The sequence below is a fragment of the Hipposideros armiger genome, unplaced genomic scaffold, assembly GCF_001890085.2.
Source record: "Hipposideros armiger isolate ML-2016 unplaced genomic scaffold, ASM189008v1 scaffold_1227, whole genome shotgun sequence".
Taxonomy (NCBI): Eukaryota; Metazoa; Chordata; class Mammalia; order Chiroptera; family Hipposideridae; genus Hipposideros; species Hipposideros armiger.
Window position 1 is genome coordinate 55,135 of NW_017732577.1, and position 6,718 is coordinate 61,852.

At 35.2% G+C, this 6,718-nt stretch overlaps 1 protein-coding gene across 1 annotated transcript in view; it reads left to right on the plus strand.

Moving 5' to 3' along the window:
• Positions 1–6,718, plus strand: part of YIPF7 (Yip1 domain family member 7) — a 49,620-nt gene that overhangs the window by 30,816 nt on the left and 12,086 nt on the right. The window lies entirely within an intron of this gene.

Consider the following 6,718-nt stretch of genomic DNA (forward strand, 5'->3'; position numbering starts at 1 on the left):
TTGTGATTTTGATGGGAATTGCCTTAAATCCATATATTGCTTTGGGTTGATTCTTCCAGTCCATGAACATGGAATATCTTTCTATTTCTTTGTGTCTTCTTCAATTTCTTTTAATAATGTCTTATAGTTTTTAGTGTTTAGATCCTTCACATCCTTTGTTAAGTTTATTCCTGGGTATTTTGTTCTTTTTGTTGCAGTTGCAAAATCAAATGTTTTTTCATTTTTTTTTTCTGAAATTTTGTTGTTTGCATATAGGAATGCAATGAATTTTTGTACATTGATTTTTGTATCCTGCAACTTTACTGTATTTATTTATTGTTTCTAACAGTTTTTGGTGGAGTCTTTAGTGTTTTCTATATAAAGAATCATGTCATCTGCAAAAAGTGACAATTTAACTTCTTCATTCCCAAGTTGGATGCCTTTTATTTCTTTCTCTTGCCTGCTTGCTCTGGTTAGGACTTCCAATACTATGTTGAATATCAGTGGCTAGAGGGGGCATCCCTGTCTTGTTTCTGATCGTAGAGGAAAAGCTTTTAGTTTTTTGCCATTAAGTAGGATATTAGCTGAGGGTTTGTTGTATATGACCTTTATTATGTTGACATACTTTCCTTCTATACCCATTGTATTGTTTTAATCATAAATAGATGCTGTGTCTTGTCAAATGCTTTTTCTGCATCTATTAATATGATCATATGATTTTTACCCTTTATTTTATTTATGTAGTGTATCACATTGGTAAATTTGTGTATGTTGAACCACCCTTATGTTGAACAAACCCCACTTGATCATGATGGATAATCTTTTAAATGTATCATTGTATTTGATTTGCTAGTGTTTTGTTTACGATTTTTACATCTGCATTCATCAGAGATATTGGTCTATAGTTTTCTTTTCGTGTGTTATCCTACCAGCTTTTGGTATCAGGGTAATGTTGTTCTCATAAAAAGTATTGCCTCTTCTTCACTTTTTTGGAAGAGTTTGAGAAGGATAGGTATTTAGTCATCTTTGAATGTTTGATAGAATTCACTAGTGAAGCCTTTTGTTCCTGCACTTTTGCTTTTGGGAAGACTTTTGATGATTGTTTCAATTTCCTTGCTGTTGATTGGTCTATTTAGATTTTCCACTTCTTCATGATTCAATCTAGGAAGGTTATATATTTCTAAGGATTTGTCCACTTCTAGGTTATTGAATCTGGTGGCATATAGTTTTGCATAGTATTCATGATGATCCGTTGTATTTCTGTGGTATCTGTCGTAACTTGTCCTCTTTAATTTCTAATTTGGTTTATTTGTGTCTTTTCTCTTTTTTCCTCAGTGAGTCTAGCCAGGGTTTTTTCCATTTTATTAATCTTTTCAAAGCACCAGCTCTTTATTGCATTAACTTTTCCTTTTGTCTTTTTGTTCTGTATTTCATTTAATTCTGCTCTAATTTTATTTTTTTCTTCCTTCTGCTATTATTTTTATTATTGTTTTATATATTTTGGTGCTCACTGATTGGGAGCATATATATTGATAACTTTTATGTCTTCTTGTTGTATTGTCCCCTTTATTATTATGAAATGTCCGTCTTTGTTTCTTGTTACCTTTTTTATCCTGAAGTCTGTTTCTTCAGATTTAAGTAGGGCTACAGCTGCTTTTCTCTGGATGCCATATGTTTGGAATATTGTTTTCTACCCTTTCACTTTGAGTCTCTATTTGTCTTGTAGCTGAGATGTGTCTCTTAAAGGCAGCATGTAGTTGTGTTTTGTTTTTTGATCCAATCTGCTAGTCTGTGTCTTTTTATTGATGAGTTCAGTCCATTTACATGTAGGGTGATTATTGATATATAAGGATTTCCTATAGCCATTTTATCTTGTTTTCTGGTAGTGTAGTGTCTCCATTGTTTTTTTGCCTTTGTGTTTCTCTGTGTTATTTTAGTTTGGTGGTATTCTATGATGTTCTCTTCTGTTTCCTCTTTTAATTTTTATGTTTTATGTCTCATTTCTGGATATTTTTGAGTGGTTGCCATTAAGTTTATGTAAAAGAAAGTTTCATATATACAGTAGTCCTTTTTCTTCATCCTGTATCTTATCTCCATTCCCCTTTGTAAATTCTGACCCTTTTCCCCTCCCTTTTTATGTTTTTGTTGTCACAAAGTATCCCTATTTATGCTGTGAGTTCATTTCTGAATTATAGTAGCAAATTGTCTTCTTCTCTTTTTCTTTTTTTATGTTCTTATCTCCTTTACCCTTTATGTTATATTCAAGTGTATAGTGCCTTATTCTGTGTAGGGGTTGCCATTTCTTCCTTCTGTCTGTCAGTTAGTCATCTTTCTCATTGTTTTATATCCTTTTGTCTTTTTGTTTCAGGTAGAATAACCTCCTTCAGTATTTCCTGTAATGCAGGACTTGTGGTGGAAAATCCCTCAGCTTCTGAATATCTGGAAAGGTCTTTATTACTTCTTCATATCTAAAGGATTGCTTGATTATTATTCCTGGCTGGTCATTTTTTATTTAACTCTCTCCTAGCCTGTAGTTTCTGCTGAAAAATCTGATAATAATCTAATGGATTTTCCTTTGTAGGTTACAGTCTTCTCTTCCCTGGATACCTTGAGAATTATTTCTTTGTCATTAGTTTTTGACAATTTCAGTATAATGTGCCTTGCAGAAAGCCTATTAGGATTGAGGTAATTAGGTGATCTGTTTGTTACTTGGATTCGAGGATCCAATTCTTTCCATAGGTTTTGGAAGTTCTCGTAAATTATTTGAATAGGCTTCTCTGTGCCCTTCTTTTCCTCTTCTCCTTCTGATATACCCATTATTCTTATATTGCTCTTTCTGATGGAGTCAGAGAGTTATTTAAGAGTTCTTTCATTTCTTTTAACTTTCAAGTCTCGCTCTCCTTCCATCTGCATCTTTCTAGGTTTCTTTCGTCGATATCGCTAATTCTTTCCTACATCTGGTCAGCTCTATTTCCTAAGCTGACTATTTCATTCTTCATCTCTTTTATTGAGTTCTTCATCTCTAGAATTTCTATTTGGTTCTTTTTTAAAATTTCGATCTCTTTGGTAAAGTATTCATTTTCTTCATTGATTTTATTTCTGAGTTCATTAAACTGCCTATGTGTTTTCTTGCATCTCATTGAGTGTTTTTCAGAACTGCAATCTTGAATTCTCTGTCATTTAAGTTACATATTTCCACGTATTTAAGTTTATTTTCTGGAGATTTTTTCATTTTATTTCTGAGCTGCCTTATTACCTGAGTTACTTATGACAATTATTGGATTACTTCTCTACCTAGGCATCCACGAGAATGAATTCTGCAGCAGGTAGATATGAAGAGTTCTTTCTTTTGTTTTCTGGTAGATAGCACTGGAACATTTTCTTTTCCCTTGCCCTGTTCTAGCTTCTCTCAGTGGAAGCCTTCCTGGGGAGGTGGGCGTCTCCTCTGTGACCTGGTTTCCTTGGTCTCAGGGCACCCATCTCCATGGGAGGATAGGGTAGGTAATGGGGCTCTGGGCCCCTGAAATCCTAGTGCTGTGCTGCCCTGCAGCCAGATGGAGAGCCGTGCACCTCAGTAACCCTGGGTGCCTCTGCTGGGATTAGCCATGATGCATTGGGATGGGGTGAGCTGGAAGAGGCTGCTGGTGTGTTTGTGTTTTTGTTCTCTAAATAATGGCGATAGCCAGACCACAGTTGCCTCACCACTATATCTCCTCCCTTGTCACAGTGTGTGTCTGTCGTTCAGGAACTGTCTCTCCAGTTCTCAGGACTGTGGATATTCTGTTCTTTAACCTGACACTGCTATAGTTTCTTCTGGGGCCTACTGCTAACGCTGGGAGGGTGCGGGGAGGTGGCCAGGCCCTAAGGCTTTATATTCTGCCTGGCAGTGAGGGCTGTTAGACGTCAGTGCTCACCCTTCTGTATTCGGGTCTTTGCCCCGAGGCTTCTGCCTCCCACCCCATTGCTGGATTCAGCCATATTATATGCTGATTACTCAGGCAGGAATGCTTGGGGCCTCAGAGTACACCTGTAAGCTGAAACCTCCCCTCTCCAGGACTGCAGTGAGCTCTAGGCTGCATCTGTGCCCCCAGCCTGTCTCGGCACTTCTCCCTTCTCTCTTCTCCTGTTCACCCTATTCCCCCACCTTCAGATGTTTTGAAGTGTGGGTTTTTCAGATGTGTTTGTGTGTTGCACAAGGAGTCCTTTGTGAAATTATAGCAGTTCAGCTTGTTGTAACTTCAATGGGAGAAATCAAGGGGGACCCCTCATGCCACCAAGTTTCCAATGCCTGATGTATTTAAATTTTTACCTCATTGAAAATTGTTTTAGGCTAGTATGTGAAATAGGGATTTAAATTTATTTTTTAAAGCTTAAGCAATTTTCTTATAACATTTATTTAAAATAATTCTTTTCTACTTATCTGAAATGTCTCTATTGTCATATACTAAACTGTAATATATCTTCCCCTAATGTCTTCTTAAGTATGAATAGGAAATATACTAGATTTCCCCTCCCACTTTATACAGCTCAGAGAATATTCCTAGGTTATTTTTTTTTCTTTGTGATTATTCCCACCAAATATATAGTATATTAGAAGGCAGAGTATTTAATATAATTCTGTATTTTGAATCTTCGAAATTTCTGGGCTCTGATCCAATATGTTCTTCAGGCTGGGTGACATTGTGAAAATCTCAAGCGTCATCTGTCTAAAATAGTTGAAACAGCCATAGGCAAAATTTCTAGGATAAGGTGATAAATGACATTTGTTAGTTTTTATTGAGTGTGTACCAAAACAGCCTACAAAATTACAAAGCTATAATAATTAACATCCCTTGGGCAAAAACATGTTATTTGAAATGGTGCTTATTTCTTAAATACTTTGTCTAAAAGACTTGTTTGGTTTTATTTAAGAATGATAACTTTTGCTATTTGATAATGTACAATACGCCTTGAAGAATAATAGTCAATTTAAGTTTGTCAGAGTAGAAAAATCACTATAATATTTAATATTTATATTTGAACATAGCCTGCTGTTTATATTTGTAAGGCCAATGCCACAATTTGCATAGAAAATGAAAATATTAATTCACTTTCTAGCATTTATATCTTATACTTTACTACCACTAGGTGACAGCAAAACAATAAATTTTGCATTCAAATTTCACAGCAGTTTCATTTTTTATTTTGTATAATAAGGTGTTATATTAGGTTATCTACAATTAATAAATACTTATAATCTCATTTGCATGTCTCGTAATGAATTTGAAAACAAAGTATTATGGAGATTTATTTTGGTAGAAAACACGTAAATCCGTTTTTCTTCTGAAGATAGTAGGTCTTATGTTCATTCACTGTTTCCTGATTCAGTGTTTGAACATATGCAGAAATTAATTATACCATAAAATAAATGGTTGAAATCAGTAATAATATCTCATAAAACAATTTTCATCTGAGTTCTTTCTTCAGGAATAATTGTACTTTTTGAGGAAAAAGATGTTTTGAATTAAAGACCACTTTATTGTGGTAAACACTGAAAACATATTGTTCACATAAATGTCTAAATTGAAAATAAAGTTTAAAAGCAACATAAGTCTCAGGGGAAATTAATATAAACTACAGAATGTTCAGTTTTTAAAATCTGCTATTTTAAAAACCACATTAGACAATCTAACTTAATTTTAAACTTGGTGAACTGCTCATATCCTCCAAAGTGTATGTTCATTAAGAAATATATAAATACACTGTAAAAATAAGAAGTATGCAACATGAAAGTTAAAATGTAGATTATTTCCTTACTATTACTTTAACCAGCAAAATTCTCTCTTTTTGAACTTGAGATAACAATTGTCAATCTGAATGTGAAATGAGTGAAAGAATACACTTACTCTCCTAGTTCAAACCAACTTCCGGTTGACCTGAAAATGTCTAGGTCCCTGTTAAAGCAAGACACCTCTATGTCACGGCGATCATTAAAAGTCCATCTGATCTTCTGTGTATAGAATGTCCGCTTTGCAAGGTGTTTAGGTGATATGAGCCACTGTAAAAGAAGTTGAACTATATCCTTTATCTTACCAAAAAGGGTCACTACATCCTGGGAAGGAAAGTTGAATGCCACATACAAGTGACTTAGGGAGACAGTGCTTTGCATGGGAGAATGAGGCTTAATTAAAGAAAAATAGAACCATTATGATATTAGATGCACATTTACTTGATTAAAAGGATGGGCTCTGTTTTACTTTTTGTTTTTGTTTTTTAATCAACCTCTTCCTATTTCCTCTACTCCCAGACCCTGGCAATCACTTTTCTACTATGTTTCTATGAGTTTGACTTTTTTTTTTTAAACTTTTAAATTCCACATATAAGTGATACCATGGAGTACTTGTCTTTCTCTGGCTTCTTTCACTTAGCATAACGCCCTCAAGGTCCATCCCTGTTGTTGCAAATGGAAGGATTTCCTTCTCTCTCATGGCTGAATGATATACCACTGTATATGCACCACATCTTTATCCATTCATCCCTTTATAGACACTTAGGTTGTTTCCATATCTTGGCTATTGTAAAAAATATTGCAGTGATAGGCCGGCTGAGTGGCTCGTTGGTTAAGAGTTGGCTTGGGAGCACGAGCTTTGAGCAGCAGAGCCACCGGTTCGGGTCCCACATTAGGGCCAGTGACACTGCGCCCTCTACAGCTAAGATGGTGAACAACAGCTTGACCTGGAGTTGGGCTGCCATTAGTGGC